Source organism: Sorex fumeus, unplaced genomic scaffold (assembly GCF_029834395.1).
Source record: "Sorex fumeus unplaced genomic scaffold, SorFum_2.1 ptg000240l, whole genome shotgun sequence".
Lineage (NCBI taxonomy): Eukaryota > Metazoa > Chordata > Mammalia > Eulipotyphla > Soricidae > Sorex > Sorex fumeus.
In genome coordinates, this window is record NW_026606297.1 from 649,065 (window position 1) to 666,869 (window position 17,805).

The following is a 17,805-nucleotide window of genomic DNA, read 5'->3' on the forward strand; positions in this document are numbered from 1 at the left end:
AAAGAGATAACATATCCTAGGTCAAATAGAATCAGAAGAAATAGTGACCTTGTTGTTCATACTTTCTAGTACTCATACTTGAAATCTTTATAGTTATTTTTATTCTTTCCTTTTAAATGCAACCCTTACAGTCTGTTACATCACTATTTTCTTCCTGTCCTCCATCCAGCCCTGTGTTATCATGATTTAATTTTAACTTGGTGAAGAACAAGCACTGTAGCACTGTCCTCCCACTGTTCATCGGTTTGCTCGAGTGGGCACCAGTGAGACTTGTTACTGTTATTGTGAGACTTGTTGTTACTGTGGCATATCAAATACACCACGGGTAGCTTGCCAGGCTCTGCTGTGTGGGCAGGATACTCTCGGTAGCTTGCCCGGATTTCCAAGAGGGACAGAGGAATCAAACCCGAATCAGCCTCGTGCAAGGGGAATGCCCTACCCGCTGTGCTATCACTCCAGCCCAGTGGGAAACAAATAAAAATAAAATGCTTTCACTAGCTCCAAGTCTTCCAAAGCTAGAGTTGCATCCAATTGAAGTGCTTTCAAAGGAAATGGGTATATTCTGTGAGAGGCTGTGATATGACCGGGCAATCAGGGAGGACTGCCCAGAGGCTGTGATGATCGTTCTAGGACTTGAAAGGTGAGTGAGAGTTCTAATAGTCTCAGACTCTCAGCTGTGGCACCCTGTGTAGAGTGGCAGTGTTTATAAGCAGGTGTGGTCAACATGTAGCACCCAGTGAAGTCATCTGTGGCTGGTGCGAGGTGATAGGATTTTCTGAGAAATTTTGTAGATATTAAATGCCCAATGGGAAGCCACTGAAGAGTTTGAAAGAAAGTGGCAATATGGTGAGTTTGAGAATTTGAAGAAGAGGCTTGGTGCTTGGGAGACAAGAATAAATTTGGGTCAGTTATTCAGCATCCTCATGGAAACAGTCAAGCAAAGGAAGTTGCCAGGCTGGGCTCAGGAGATGCTGTGAAAAGGGTAGAGAATGAGAGAACTCCGAGGGGATCCAGTGTGTCTGGTGGTATATTGGATAAGGGGACAGTGGAGGCAGCCCCGGGAGGGACAGCAAAATGCCAGGCTGTGTGGTTGGAGGGAGAAGGGAACCAGTTCTGGAACAAAGGGACATACAGAGAGCCTGGCTCCGAGAGAAATAGGATGTCAGTTTTGGGTTGGTGAGGGTGGAGATACTTCAACATATATATAGTAAGACATTGGACAAGCTCTTTGCACTGCCAGTCTGAAGTGAGGTGAGGTCTGGGTGGGAAATTTTTGTTTTTACTCTTTTGTTTATCTTTATTGAGTTTTGCTGTTTCCCAGTACTGTTGGTGATACATCTTTTCAGCACAACACTGAGCAGAAAAAGTTTAAACCCAAGCATTCAGAGAATGAACCCATAAGCATAAGATCACATAGGAAAGAAAATTTGAATAACAGTCTGTATCTAGGGCCTCAGACACACACGTCATGAAGTTAAAGAGTTGCTGGCCAGAGGACTTTCCCCTTAAAAACCAAGAGAAACTAATGCTCAATCTCCTGCCTTCACTTTGGACCCTTCAATATTTGAGTGTAGAAGAAGGTTAATTTTTGTGGGTTTTTTTTAGACCACACCTCTCCGTGCTCAGGGTTTATTTCTAACCATGCTCAGGGGTCACTCCTGGCAGGGTCAGGAGACCATATGTGGTGTGAAGGGATTAAACTTGGCCTAGGTGCATGCAAAGCAAGCATGTTTATTTTGGGGGGGGCATGGATATTAATTGCGTTTTAAGTATAGCTTAACTCTTTGACACCTTCCATCTCTTCATCATCCAGAGATTAGAATTTATTTCCCTTCAGAGTTTGGTATTCACCTGTCTCATTTTCTTTGCTCTTTTCATCCTCGGTGGATGGAGAGAATGGAACCGCATCATCCTCATTAGACGCTCTTGATTTCCTTCCAAAGCCTTCTTTCACTTGTAGTTTCTTCAACTAGAAACGCCATTCCCACCCACACCGTTTATAAGCCCAAGTGTCTGCTCCCCTTTACCGTCTAGTTCAGAGGCTTTTGAAAACTAAGCTGGAAATTTGCTGCAACCGGGTTGGACTGGAAGATATCATGTTGAATGAAGTTAGCCAAAGAAAGAAGGACAAACACAAACACATCTTATTATTTGTCTGTGTGATATAGAATAACTGGGTGAGGAAATGTAATGTAGTAAAGGGGGGTATCTAGACGTCTTGACCACAGAGTCTAGGGAGAAGGAAAGAGAAGGAAAGAAACCGAAGGAGAGAAGAAGATGGGAAAGGGATTTAATAGAGGAACTGGGGTCAGGGTCCTTGGGTATAGCAGTGTTGTAGGAGAGTAGTAAAGCTTAGTATCAAGCACAGACTTAACAACACTGAAAACATAAGATCTATACTACAAACACCAGATTTTGAATGTACCTTTTAAGGTGGCAGGTGACAGGAGTGTGTGTGTATGTGTGTGGGGGGGGGGGGAGTGGGGGGAGGAGCATGGGGACATGGGTGGAGGCAAGTTGACACTAGTGGTGGGATTAATGTTAGAATATTGTATTGTATGCTCAACACTTGTCGCTCAATAACTTTCATAAACCAGAGCTCTTTGATTAAATAACTTATTTTGGGGGGAGGTCACACCCGGCGATGCTCAGGGTTTACTCCTGGCTTTGCACTCAGGAATTACTCCTAGAGGAGCTCAGGGGACCATATGGGATGCTGGGAATCAAACTCGGGCCAGCTGCATGCAAGGCAAATGCCCTACTGGCTGTGCTATCTCTCCAGCCCCAAATAGCTCATTTTAAAAGAAGGAGAAACTATGCTGGAGTTCAGAAACTTATGTAATTGACCCAAGTGCAAGTCTGGCCAGTGGCAATTTGATGTAGCACCCTCAGGTGATGTGAATAGATTTGAGAATATCCAGTCCATATGTTTTAGATTTCAGCAGATCCTTAAAATCCGTTTACAGCAAGATCTACTTTGTTTTTATATTTGTATTTCTTGCCTTGAAGCATGGTAGTCTTCTAATGCAAATTAAAAGATGAAATCAATTGAATATTTATCCCTTACACTCTCCCTTTGCTTGAGAACTTTTCATCTGGTATTTCTTGGTTCTGTTACTTTCCCAGTCTTTTTTGGAGACCCCTCAGTATTTTCCCTCTTCTGTCCTTTTTTGTTTATTTTTTTGGGTAGGGCTTTTGCCTTGCGCAGCTCTTGGAGATCCCAGCAAGCTACTGAGAGTATCCCGCCCGCAGGGCAAAGCCTGGAGAGCTACCCTGGAGTATTCGGTATGCCAAAAACAGTAACAACAAATTTCACAATGAAGCCGTTAACTGGTGCTGGCTCGAGCAAATCAATGAACCATGGGGAGGACAGTGCTACAGTGCTGATACATATTTTCTTCCTGTCCACTGTGCCTCTATAGATATTTTGTTACATATCAGTGTTCAAACAGGGAAAACGGTCACGGAGCAGAAGAGGAAATGGTTTAGTAGCTTGTTGGAAAAGAGTGAGGCTTAAAGATGCCTTCCTCCTCCTTGGTCCAGACTCTGGTCCCTCAAACAGAGACCTTGTGGGTTCATTTGAGCACCTTGGACAGAGATAGGCTTCTTTGCATCAGTGGCCATCGCAAAGGGTGAAAAATGTCTGACTTTTATGGATCCTACCTTTTTAAACCCAGGATTAGAATGACAGATCTCAGGGGAAGCAATTTTGCTCTTGGCTTACATTCTGCTTGATGGTCATTGGCATGATTTTGAGGGATGCTCTTGGCATCTAATTTTAAGTCAGGTAGACTGCTCACCAGCCAGCAGTACACAGCATAACCTCTCACAATGAAGGAATATCTAGTTCCAATCAAAATGGTATATCCTAGGATTGAGAGAGCCTGGATCAGCAAAAGCCAATGCCAAAGTTTACCGTATTTTTAGTTTCTCTCAGCTTGAAATATGGAGTGTTCCATGCTTGCTACTAGCTTACTCTGATGGGGAAGTGTATTTTCATATAAACCTGCCTTCCTTTGTGTACTTATTTATGTGGTTTATCTACTATATTTGTACGCTTTTTTTCTTTCTCTCGAGATCTTAAATAAATCCTGAGTTTGACCCTTGGGGGATCCTCCTAAGGGAATTAAAAAATCACAGAAAGAGGGTTATCTCCTCTGAGTTTTCTTGATTTTTTCCAGTTACAATAGCTTTCTGGGTTTTCTTACCAAGAAGGACATCTTTTGTGTTGGAGGAACAGATAGCCTTATTCGATTAGATTTGTAGTATTCTCTCCCAGAAGTTTCATATTTTAAATCTATGATAACAAATGAATATTGCTTTACTCCTAATATATACTTTTTGTTTCTTCGTTGTTGATATTTGGACCAGTTGATAGAAAATTTCATTCCCTGTGAGGAATGGCTGGTAACTGTAGTTATCTTTTTCTTGCATGCTGTACTTCAATTATTTTCAAGCTGGTAGGTAATAAAATAAGTTGAATAAAGTACATGCAGTGTTTTTTCATGTCTCTGGGGAACCAGGGGGTAATCCCTAGCTACTTTTTCTTCTTTCTTTTTTTTTATGTGCCCATCTTATTTTACAGTAGTAAAGGGGAGCACTGAGCTGCAGTTGTCTACAAAGAACTGCAAGAGACCTGTCAACCTGTATTTAATTTATTGGCATCTTGCATCCCTGTTTCTCCGTAGATTCATATATTCTCAGTTCCCTTGTCTTCATCATATTGTCTTCTGTTTTTTTTCGCAAAGCGTCTCTTTTTATTTATTTATCTGTTTTTAATAGAATCACTGTGAGATGCACAGTTGCAAAGTTTTTCATGATTGAGTTTCTGTCGTACAATGTTCCAACACCTGTCCTTTACCAGTGTACACATTCCATAACCAGTGTTCTCAGTTTCCCTTCCGCCACCCTCTATGGCAGGCACTTCTCTCTCTCTCTCTCTCTCTCTCTCTCTCTCTCTCTCTTTCTCTCTCTCACACACACACGCACACACACACAATACAGGTGCCCAACGGTTATCATTTTTCTTGTCTTCTGTTTGTTCTATATTTTAAAATAAGAGCTGGGTATAATGTTTCATTAGATAATATCAAAAATAATATTAATTATTCTTCATCTCAGAAATAACGTTTATTTAAGATTCTTAACCTTGCATCTTCTTGTTAGCATTAAATTGGGTGTAGAGCTTGCTGCTTCTAGGATGTGCAGAACGATGACTTCTGAATCTTTCCAGCAAAAGGTTCATGGTAGGGTGATAACATTTAAATAGCTAACATTTAAATAACTAACATTTAAATAGCTAAATTTTGGCTGGAGCGATAGCACAGCGGTAGGGCATTTGCTTTGCACACAGCCAACATGGCTGACCCGAGTTCGATTCCTCCGCCCCTCTTGGAAGGCCCGGCAAGCTACCGAGAGTATCTCGCCCGCCCGGCAGAGCCTGGCAAGCTCGCCGTGAAGTATTCAATATGCCAGACACAGGCCCGCTCGAGCAAATCGATGAACAACGGGAGGACCTTTACCTTTACCTTTAAAAATGAACAAGAAGCACTACCTTTGGAGGTAAGAATAATGTTTGTGCTGTTAGTGCTCAGTGTATGGTAGAATTCACCAAGCAAAAGAACAGCTGATACAGAGCATGTGTTTAACCTTACAGTTATCACTGGATCACTAACATTTAAGGTTCCTTTAAACAGATTTTGTTTTTCCTTAATAACTCCTTGTGAAGTTTAGATGAGGTATTTGAGTGTCTGAGGTTTGGGTCATCAGTTTGAAAAGTCATTTCCAAGTGTCGATCCATCTTATTACAGCCATCATAGCAATTTTTTGTACTCTGATTATCGGCTTATCTGCCTGTCTTTACTATTCACAACTTTGTAGCTGCTCTTGGGGCAAAAGACTTCCTCTGATCTCTTGTATTCTGCATTTCATACCACGCGAGGATGAATACAGCCAACCCTTAAATGCACTTTTAAAAAGGAAATATTGCATTGAACTGAAGGAACGTATGTGTGGAATTTTTTTTTTTTGAGGGGACCATAAAGGCTCATGAAACACGGATTGAAAAGTTACAAGATTTATGTAAAATATTTTGAGAAGCAGTCTTGTTGACAATGCCTCCCGAGAGACTTGCATCCTTTTAATCTGCCCTCCATGAAACCTTTTCTGACAAGCGTGGCTTATGGGCTTAGTCTTCGTATAATCTGCAAACTGGTTTCTTGTCTCCAGATCTTTGGGCTTAATGTGGTTCTGATGATGTCATCTCGTGTGGCATTCACTGTATGTCATTACAGGAGCTGGGTTCTGCGAGAGATTGACTTCTGTTATACTTCATGGCTTAGAGGCTCTTGTTCCTCCTGTATGTTTGAATTTCCTGTGGGCATCACTTAGCTTCAAAGGAAAATCACACAACACAGAAACTCTCTATGGAGTACCAACAGAGTAACTGATTTTTGCAGTAGCTAGTTACAGTCTTCTTCATTCAGGAAGATGTCTGAAAGAGATATTCTGGGAAACATCATTATTTTCAAATAAATAAAAAATAATTTCTAGTTGCTTTTTTCTCTGATTCCTATAATGACACATCATTATGAAATATGAAACATAGTTTCATATTTAACATTATGAATATGATGTTATGAATCAAGATGTGACCGTTCAGAGGCCCTGAAGTCTAAATAGACCCTTTGATCAACTTTGGATTTTAAAGTTGTTGAGAATAGAAGCTTGAGGCTTTGGCTAAATATTTCACAAATGCAATCTGTTGTACTTGTCAGCTACCATATGTCTCCAAGGAACTCCATCTTTCTGCTTTAATCGGTGGTCATGTTTGGTCCAAACTCCATATATTACAAAAATAATTACAAGTTGTTGGGGTTAATGTCCATATTTCCTCGTGAAAATTATACCCTTGGAATCTTGTTTGTTCTGAGGAGCTTGTTGCCTGCTTCAGATTTACATGGGGTTGTTCTGCTGTAGCATCTGTGGTTTTTGTCCCGTGCATTCTGATTCCTTGTTTAGGAGACGTGTGGTCATGGATGTAATTCGGGAACACGGCGCTATGCAGGTGTTTCCCTTGGCTGATAGGAATGTTGTAGTTCGTCTGGAGAAATACAAATGCTAACTGGCCATCACCCATAACGTAAAAAACTTCTTTATTATACTGGGAAAGTGCCTAGAGCGACTCTTGTGAGAATAGAGAAATTTCTGGAACTTTCTGCCAAAAAAATCCTTATATAAAACAGGGAAGTGGAGAGCATGTAGGTCATGTTTTGAAATAACTAATAATAACTAATGATATAATTCTTTTTGAGATGAGATGCAGTGCACTGAAATAAAGCCTTCTTTGGATAATAATTAGGATTTAATTCCCAGTGGGTCCACACTTGATCTCAGAAACAAAACAAAACAAAACAAAAACTGCTAGTGTTCTAAACCTGATCCCAATTATCAGAGGCTTCAGAAAGTCAGATGGGGTATATACTTGGTGTGGTTTTGTGTACACTCAGTGGATTTAGAAGTTCAGTATTTTCTTAGGTAAAATTTAAATAAATTACTCCTATGCCTAGTGCAGGTTCACCAAATGAATCACCTAACAATTTTAGTCTTAGAAGCTTCATGAGCTTTTCACACTCACCTAAAATACTACCCTCAGGCCCCATAATGGGATAATAGATCCCAAGTCCTTTATAATCTAAGCATGAAGTTGAATAGTCACCTAACGTTTAAAAGGGAAATTGATACAGTTCTACTCCCAATGAAAGAAATGTAGGTGCACTGATTTTCTAAGAGTTTATGTTCAACTCCTGTTGACCGATCCATTCCTCTCCAATGTTTTTTTTTTTTAAAAAAACTTTGTTGTTTAAATGAACTGGACATGGAAATGTGTATATGCCATATGTGACGTAGAAGATCTTGATGAAGAGTGAGTTACTCAATCCCTCACTGGTTTTAAGTGAGTCTCCAATGTCTGTGGTCACATATATCCATGGAGATCCAGAGCAGTCACCACAAACTGCATGTCCCATCTAGTGGATGTCACTGCATTCTTTGGGTGAGTGTGTTAATGGCATAGTGCTTTGGGACAGTTTTATTTCTTCAGCTTTCCGGACATGGCTGTCTTTAGGTTTACAGGCCCTTGCCTGCATCTGGGAGGTTGACATTGTCAGAAAAGGAAGCACTGTTATTCTCCAGTTCTTATGAAAACATACAGGAAAAGGTTTTATTCCTCATTTCTTATGTGTAACCACATTTATGTTAAGACTTGCTCCCCCACAGTCTTTGGGCACAGCAGCCTGGTAAGTAGATCTTTTCAGGGGAATTTGAATATATTACTGTCGGGCGCTGTGAATAATTGGCATCCTGTAGGGCTATAGGACCCCGGGATGCTGATTCTCCCACAGGCCATAATTTGTCCATTAGTATGTGACTTTAGAATCTGGTCTATAATTCCTTCTCCAGAAAAACAACATGTCTGAAGGGAAATTATGGAAGTTATAAAACACAGATGCTTCCCAAAGCTAAACAAAATTGCTTTACAAACGTGTAAGAAGTCATATATCAAGATAAAGCAATTCCAGTCTCCTTATTATTAGGTTACAGTATGTTTTAGTTCCTGTTGCTGCATAACAAATTGCCTTAAAACCTAGTGGCTTAAAACAAGAGTCACTGTTTTATGATCTTTTTGTTGTTGTTGTTTATGGGTCAATGATTGAGAAAGAGCTCGGCTGAGTCCAGGCGGCAAAAAGTGACAGGGACAGATGCCACAAGGGGAAGGCAAAATCTACTTGGCACTTCATATATAACCAAGGTACCACTGACTGGCCGTAAGATTTGAGAACTCTTAAAACTCATGAATCGAGTTTAATCTGTTGATCAAGTTTGAGCATCCGGTGAATTCCTTTATGTTTTTGTTTTGAGGGGCACACCTGGAGATGCTCAGGGCTCACTCTTGGCTCTGCACTCAGAAATTACTCCTGACAGTGCTTGGGGAGCCATATGGGATGCCAATTATTGAACCTTGGTTGGTCACGTGCAAGCCCGACTCTTTGTACTATTGCTCTGGTCCACATTAGGCTTCTTCAGTGGCATTTTTGATGGTCACTGCCAACAGTTTCTAGTGACGTATTTACCAGTTTCACTTCATTATATAGTTCTCCAAACTTATTTCAACCATTTATTTTGAACAGAGGATGCATTAGTCACCCAATCAAAGAGAATAAGAGCATTAGCTGATGCCCAGGTGCCACCCTCTGTTCCTCGATTCTTCATCAGTAGGTGGATGCCAGACAGTGTTGCTGATGTTAAAGTTGATAGACCCATTTTTTTCTAATTATATTCATGATGCTGCATCAGGGAAACCAAACTCTAGGACGTGGTCATGCTGTATAAGAGATATGGATAAAAATGTAGCATTTCTGTGAGCTTGATGGCCTCTTTTTTTTCCTCTCGTGTTGAAATTATTTCAAGAATTAAAGCAGTTGGACTTCTCAACTGGACACAACTTTGCAAATGGAAGACTTCAGACATGGGTCTAGTAATTGTTAGAAACTCTTCCACTTTTCTTCCCTCCCATCATCTGTTCATCTGGATGCTTTTGTGAGCATCTGTAACAACAAGAGATGAACCCTGTTAACATAGGCTTCCTATAGTCTCACTTTTTATGGTTCAGTATGTTCGAAATAGACAAAAGATTGAAATGCATAAGCAAAAAATTGAGGTGATGTGAGAAAAATGCAAACATGAACTTTTTTCTTCTCTGGCATAGAAAATATGTTTAATAATATTAGGAGGTACAAAAGTTTATTTAGGAAATAAGCTGGATCAGTTATATTCTATGTAGAAAAAAAGGAAAGAAAACTCTTCTATATATTCAAGCAAAGGTCATTTATTGGTTCTTACTACAGTCATGTGAAATTATACCATACATGCTATTCCATTACCTCATTTCATTCAGTATTTCTGTTCATATTTTTGTCTGTTAATGCATTACATTTTTTGTTTGTATGATCTTCATTTGAAGATAAGTGGCAATTTTTTCCCAATCGTTTCATATTGTTCTCTCTTTTAACATGTAAATAAACAATCTTAGGTATAATCTTTTGAACTAATGAATTTTCTAGGTTAAATTATCTTCTTGGGACAAAATATTGCACTTGTTTTAAATATTTTCAAATTGTTCTCACAAATGTGAACAGTTTCTACTCTTCTTGAATGCTACAGAGCATCAATTTTACCCATTATTCTAAAAGTGAAATATCCCTTTAAGCTTTTTGAAAGGAATAAACAATAAGTTTCTGCCAATTTATATGTATATTTTTGTTTTGAATGTCCAGAACATTCTCAGATACACCCCTTGCCCCTGTCCCTTATGGAATTATATCATAATACATAGAATACCCTAGGGCTACATTGAAAGTAAGGGGCTAAGGTGCTTGCTTTGCATGTGATGGCAATTCTAGTTTGATCCTCAACACTGTTGATTTCCTTGAGCTCTGCCAGGGGTCAATCCTGAGCATAGAGCCACGTATAGATAATGAGAACTTCTTAGTGTAGTAAATGGTTTCCATGCCTCCCCCACCCCCCCCAAAAAACTCTTCCTTCAAGATTCCCACAGAAGCACCATGCACATACACAAACATAAAATTCCACTAAGATGCAGTAGTAGTAGGAACGAAATGATGAGTGCATAACTTGTAGAATGAAGGGCCAGGAAGGAGTTAGGCAGGGCCTCATTGCTGCTACTTCAAAATCAACCCCGATTGCTGCTTTTGCTCTTCATGTTTTTGTACTGAATATTCTTTGTGTTTTGTTGATTTTGTTAGTCAATCAAGACTATAGAAATGGTTTTCCTAAAAGTGAAGTGACAATTCATGAATTTTTTTAAACATTAGGGTTACTGGGCCTCAGACTTCACATACCACTTACTACAGGTAAAGTTGATCTATTCAAATCTTTTACCATATCACTAAACACAAGCACAATTCAATCTTTTTCTTTTTGTTCTTTTTAACTTGGAGATAAAACACGTTTTTCTTTGATGAATAGCTTAATCCTTCCATTTTCTCAGTTTTGTATGGTGACTTTTATTTGCTTCTGAGTTATAGGGCACTGGACACGATGAAAGCAATTTCTTTGGAAATATTCAATGATATGCCATTACTGTTAGGTCAGTTTCATCTTTGTTCCCTTAATCTAAATACCAGGAGTTGGTGTTAGGGTTGAAGAGATAGGATTTCTTGGTGTGAAATATGATGATCTCCAACACATATCAAAAAGAAAGGATGCATTTGGAATGCATATTAGAAGATGCAAGAAAATACAGACAAATGCCTTGAGGCTCAACTATGAGACTATTTGTATAGCACATGGATACTTGTGATCTTTGATTAAACAAAACGATGGGAGCAATTGAATTTGTTATAGAAGTGATAAGATTTAGATATGATGAAAAAATATGATTGGCCCATGCTAATTGCATTTCATCTGAGTGTTTCTGAGTATCATGTATTTCTCAGGAATACATGAACTGGCTTACATGAAAATCATGGGCTACTTTAACATGCAAAATGTTTTTCAGAGTAAAGAGACAAAACATTTAAAATTAAAAAGTTAAAAGTTTTACTTGTCATTGTCAGCAAGCTTCTCAGTACCCCAGATGTAATTATTGAAGTTAGAGTTTTAATCTGAGTTTTCTCTGGGGAGCTGTCAGTGAAAAAGAGGAGGAATTGTATGCCTAAGATATGTTGATAGGAAGAGGGAAGCTTTATACTCATTTTTCTCCCCTCAAAGACTCAGATACCATTAACTATTCCTCCATCAAGTCATGTAAGCTCGGCCTAATAAATCCTGATGAGTTGTTAAAACTTGCTCAGTTTAATTCTAGAGTCCTATCATATTAAATATTTCTTGTAAGGCTCATTGGTATGCATTACACATAAGCCTGTGTCTTATTAAATATAAGTCAAGTTCTTGTTCAAGGCACATAGCACAAATGTGATCTTATTTTTAATTGTAAAATGCCAATGAATGGCTATTCCTGGAGAAAGCGTCCCCTTGGCTTATTTTAAAGCAGATGATGTAAAGATGATTAACTTTGGAATCAAGAAAATATGTGAAACTGCAAGGCCCAAAGCCAGTCTCCTTAGTTATATCCCAACAAGCCCTTAGAAATATGTGCTGTCAAGGCAAATTTCTTTTTTTTTTTCAAGCTAGTCTCTAATATTTGGCTAAGAACTTCCTTTTTTTTCTCAGCATACTCTACACAGAATCTGGGAGGGTATTAAGATGGATGAAGGAGTCTGAGCTCAAGGTTTGGAAGCCAGAATTAGCACTTCAGGGTGCTGACAGATCAGGCCTTAGCTCCCTCCCTTGTTTATTCCTTTGCTCTTATTTTATTCTATCTGTTCTTTTCTCCCCTATTTTTACTTCTTTCACCTTTCCTCCTCTCCACTTTCTTTCCTTCCCTTCCCCAATCATCTCCTCCTTCCTCTCTTCAATTTTCCTCTCTTTTTCTTGTTTATGAAGCAACTACTAGCTAAGAATGGAAGCACATTCTTCATGAAGTTTTCCTGACATCAGCCTATGGGTGGAAAGGCGACACCGAGGGATTGCTCTTGGACACTTCACTGGATGCTGGGGAATCTTCTCCTTTCTAAGAGAGATCCTTAGACCTGACATTAAAAGACAGGAGGTTGTCATGAAAAGCAAGCATGTTCTTAGTTAAGGACTAGGACTGTTCAAAGACCCTGATCTTTAAATTTCATTTTTTTTCATTTCATTTCATCTTCCTGTTATTCGTCGAATGGCTCGAGCAGGCCCCAGTAACGTCTCTTTCATCCTAGCCCTGAGATTATATTCAAGGCTCTTTAGGAGAATGAGACCCATTATTGTCACTGGTATTTGGCATATTTGGTATGCCACGGGGAGTTTGCCAGACTCTGCCCTGATCTTTAAATTAGCTCCATGAATTGCAGGGACCAGGAGAGGCAGGGATGGGGAGATGCAGAAAAGGAACGAAGAATCTGTGAATCAGTAACCATGTCTGGAAGAAGAAGTTGCTGTAAGGCAAATTCCTGGGTAGGGACTCCAGGTCATGTTCCAGAAAACAATTTGAAATGCAGTCTAAGTGGAAAACAATGCAGAGTTGTCTGCTAGTCAGGCACAGCATGATCATACATACACCATGACTTTTTACATTCTAAGTAATGGGGGCTTAGAGTTCTCAGCCGAAGCTGCCCGAGGGATGTGGCCTCAACTCTCTTGTCACTTTGTGACTGTAAGCCACACTGATACAAGCACTTCTTAACTCTGCTGGCCACTGGCTCACCTAAAGAGAGCAATCCGAGAACCTCAGGAAAGTAGAGACAGTTCAGTGTTCTTATGCCATCTGTTAGTCTCTGCATGAAATAAAAGTTCCCAAACACATGTGTTATGATTTTAGGTCTTCTGAGTTCTGTTTCTTTCCATTCTTATCACTGCCATTGCAAAACTATCACCACCTCCTACCAGAATGAGTTCAGTAGGCACTCTGATGCCTTTGTTCTGAATTTCAGGACCATCGACTACTCAGATACTAGACTCTTTTTCAGAAGAAAAGAAATCTGCCATTCTCCCACTGGAAAACAATGAAGTGACCTTTTCACGCAGGCCGATTGATGAACTGAAGTCAGACTCTTCATTTTGCCTCTGGGTCCTGCATGGTTAGGCTAGTTGAAGGACCATATCCTTGTTCTGGGGTATGCTGTGTCTTCTCTTTGAACCTCAATGTCCTCATCCTTTAGATTCCAGCTCCAGAGTTGCGAATTAAGGAAAGAAAGATGGACTTGGTCTTCTTCATGCAATGTTGTAAATCTCAACTTCGTTGTGAGGTTCCATGAAGAAGTTACAGTTTGTGCTGAAGGTGTTCTATAATTTGGGCACAAGCCTTGCTCCCATCTTGCAGATGAAGAAACTGATGCACAATGGCATTAGATAATTTTTTCAAGATTTTATTTTATTTTTATAAAGTTGTTCACAATAATTTATTACATTTAATATTTGAATACCAATCCCACCACCATTACACCTTCCCACCACCCTATTTCATGTTTCCACCCAGACCCGCAAACCCTGCCCCCAAAGCAGAACCTAAATAATTTATTTTGTATTGCTTGTTATGAATAATCCGCTGAAAATGTAGATTTTTTTCAGGGTCTTAAAGCTAGGAAGAAGTAAAAACAGTATTTAAACTTTAGTTTTGAATGGATATTTCTTTCGTGATTCTAATTTAGAGATATTAGTTTCTCCAGATTAAAAAAAAAAACAACTTCACAATGGGTAACTATAGGGACGGGCATTAAATAGATGATTTTCTGAAATAAAACACTACCTTTGCCATCCTCTCATTCTCCCCATCCCCAGCTGGTCAGCATATGCTTTTGTTTTTCAGTTTTTCCCCCTCTTTTTCTTTCTTTCCTTTTTTTTTTATTGTTCTTAAAAACTCTCAATTCTGGGATCCTTGACAAAGCCTTAGTATCATGCCAGGTTGAAACTCAGCCACCCGTGTACTTGCTCATTTTGCATCAGATTTACTGTCCAGCAGAGGCATTGCTGAGGTCACCACGATGAAACCAGACTCTTACTTTACAGCATTTTGTCTCGTGTGGAATTGAAGTCACAGATTCATGACTGAACGTTGGTAGGTGGTTGGGAGTGATGTGGGTGATTTATTTTGCCTTTGAACAAATTTCTTTTGTCTTAATTGGTTCAGTTTTGTTTTTTTTTTCTTGTTGTTACACCTGGTGGTGCTCAGGGGTTACTCCTGGCTCTACACTCAGGAATTACTCCTTGCAACACTCGAGGGACCATATGGGATTGAACCCAGGTTGGTGGTATGCAAGGCAAACACCCTCCCCGCTGTACTATTGCTTCAGTCCGCTTTTGCCATTTCCAAAATGAATGTGTTCGTGTTCAGTAAAATTTTGCTTCTAAGAATTTCAGGCTATTGTTGCTACACATTTGATCTGTAAATTCTTGAGTTGACTCATCCCATCAGGCAGCAGACATAGGCTTTGAAAACAAAAGTGAAATCACAGTTTGCACTCGTGAAGAATTTTCTCCTCATGATGAAAAGTTTCTCTGACTCATATTTTGTTTTCAATGCAAATGATGAAATAATTGATAAAATGTGATTTCTAATTATTTTATTGTTGGTTTATCATTGATTTACAATATGACACAGTTTCAGGGGTTTAGCTTCACACCCTCCTGTGTGTATAGTTTTAACCATTCCCACTGCCAAAGTCATGGTTCCATTCACTCCCCAAAAGTAGTAACTAGTTCTTTCACAACCCCTTTTCTCTTAGGTAGCCACCACCATTTTCACTGCGTCTAGGAGTTGTCCTTTGGGAGAGTGAGAAGGTTGGGTACATATGGTGGTGTGTGTAGTCTGTTCTTGGGCTGTTCTGGGTGTGAGCCTGGTTGCTAGAACCTTCCATCTTCCACATGCTAGGCACAGACTGGGCTGTGTTGACTCTTGTGAACATATGAGACTGTTATCTGTGGTAAAAAACCTAGAGGTTTTTTTGCCTTCCTCATCCCAACCACCCAGTTGTAATTTCTGCTGTTGCCACTTGACTCTACTTCCCATGTCTCCCTGCTGCGCTGTCTAGTGACAGCCCTGTTCACCTTCAGTTTTTCACTTTGTGTCTGCGTGACAACTCAGTTAAGCTTTCCATAGTTTGAGTTGCCAGTCAGCCAACACACATCACCCAAGATGCCAAGGTACTCTCTGGATCTAGTCCAAGTGCACTATAGGGCCCATAGTACTGGATTAGGAAGACCATCTTCTTCCTCCTTGCTGTTCTCCTCCTATCTCCAGCCGTGCTACATTTCTGGAGCTTCTGGAAAGCTCAGAGTTCTCTTCTGCTTTGGATCCTTCCCTCTCTTAGGGTCTTTGTCTTCATTTTCTGCTTTTCCTGACCACTTTCCCCTCCCAAGTCATGTCTGAGCCAGGAAAACGGAGCCTGGCCTCTGAGTATCTCCTCCTCCTTCCTCATGCTGCAGAGCTGATGTTACTTGCAGGATTGGTCTCTCCCTGGACTGTAACAACACTCACAGTGAAGGCACCACTGCTGTGAGGCTCTTAGAGCTGGCCATGAAAGGAAGGACAGACTTGGCTATCAGTGAGCCAGTAGCATTGTTTGGAGGAGATGCTTTTAGTTAACAATGTCATGTTTTAATACACAAAAGGAGAAAGAGAGTGAAAGGGAATGTACTGCTACAGAGGCGGGGTGGAGGGTGTGGGGGGGTGGGAATCAGAGGTGGGGTGGCGAGAAGGATACTGGGAACTTTGGTGGTGGAGAATGGACACTGATGGAGGGATGAGAACTAGATCATTGTATGACTGAAACATAAGCACGAAAGTTTGTAAGTCTGTAACTGTATCTCACAGTGATTCATTAAAATTTTTTTTAAAAAGTCATGTTTCCTCTCCTGCCTCTTTGCCCTCTGATATGGATAGTGTGAAGAGTTTTCCCTAAGAAATGTAGACATTTGATTGTGTGAGAGTCATTTTTTTTCCACCGCAAACAGCATGGAGCGTTCAGTTCATTGCTGTCAGTCTCAGAGTGAGATTCTGTCTCCCAGGCGCCTGCCTCTCCCCGACCTGAGTGATTTTGCTCACCGGTGGCAGCCACTCGTCCTAATAGTTGTCAATGAACCCTGGGGAGTCCGAGAGGCCCATGGCCATTAAAGCTCCAGTAGCCTTATAAAACTGAAGGAGTTTCCTGTCAGGGCTGGGACAAAGGAAAAAGCTGAGAGCGGACTAGAGTTCAGACTGGGGGTGTTGGGTTTTTTGCTGCTTTCCCCTGCCTGTGTCTGCCCCAGTGGCATGAGTCTCTTCTGCCACAGATCTCATGCTTTGAGTCTAACCAGTCGTGAGAAGTAAGATTCGGCCCATCTTTAACCACTTTTTTAATGTGGTAGACCTTCCACCCCAAAGTGACCTCGGTGGCTTACGAAATTTTAGAGGCCCACAAATATTCTCTGTAAACCTGCCCCCATTTGAGGAAATTGAGGCCCAAAGGACTAAAAAATCCATTAGCTAGACCATCTGGAGCCTAAACCAGAAGTTGGATCCTCTGTTCCAGTTTCATCTCTCCACTCCTGATTTGATACTTCCCTGTTTCCTTTCTGGTGGCTCATCACAGCATGGGGGAGCTTCAGAGTCACTGAACCCATCTTGCTGGCCGGGGGGCAGGGGAGGGGGTCTCTTGAACTGTTACCCTGAGTGAGTGAAGTTTCTTTGCTGCTGTTCTTACCCAGAAAATAAAGAAAGTGTGGTCTGATTTATATGGTGGCTGAGGAAATTATATTATGTCTATAAAAAGCCAAGCAAATTGCCAGACATCCATCCCAAGTACCTTGACACCCACACCACTGCACCAAATACAGACCCCTCACTTAAATTGTCAGCCCTTTCGACAGCTTTCAGAGCGAGTCTGGTACTCCATCTCTGCATGTGCGTCGGGGTACCTCGTTTGGGGATTCAGATTCTCAGAGGGAGGAAGTATCTATCTACCCATCTTATCTAAACCCTGAGTGCTGGCTTCTTTTGGGGTCCTAACAGGGAAACTCGACTTCTGACATCTAGTTCTCTCAGTCATTGGGAAGCAGAGTAAATGTTACTGGTGAGAGATTTCTTTTATTGTGGGGAGGAGTTTATTATGCGTATTATGCTTCCCTCCCATTTTGGCTGACAGCTGAAACATGGTGTGCCTCTGAAAAGGAAGACTCCACTCTTTCCAGTCAGAGAGGCTCCAGGTA

The 17,805-nt window shown here is 40.6% G+C and overlaps 1 protein-coding gene across 2 annotated transcripts in view; it reads left to right on the top strand.

Annotated features, from left to right (window-relative positions):
* FBXL7 (F-box and leucine rich repeat protein 7) overlaps positions 1-17,805 on the top strand; it is a 454,679-nt gene that overhangs the window by 77,474 nt on the left and 359,400 nt on the right. The gene's annotated exons all lie outside the window — the stretch shown is intronic.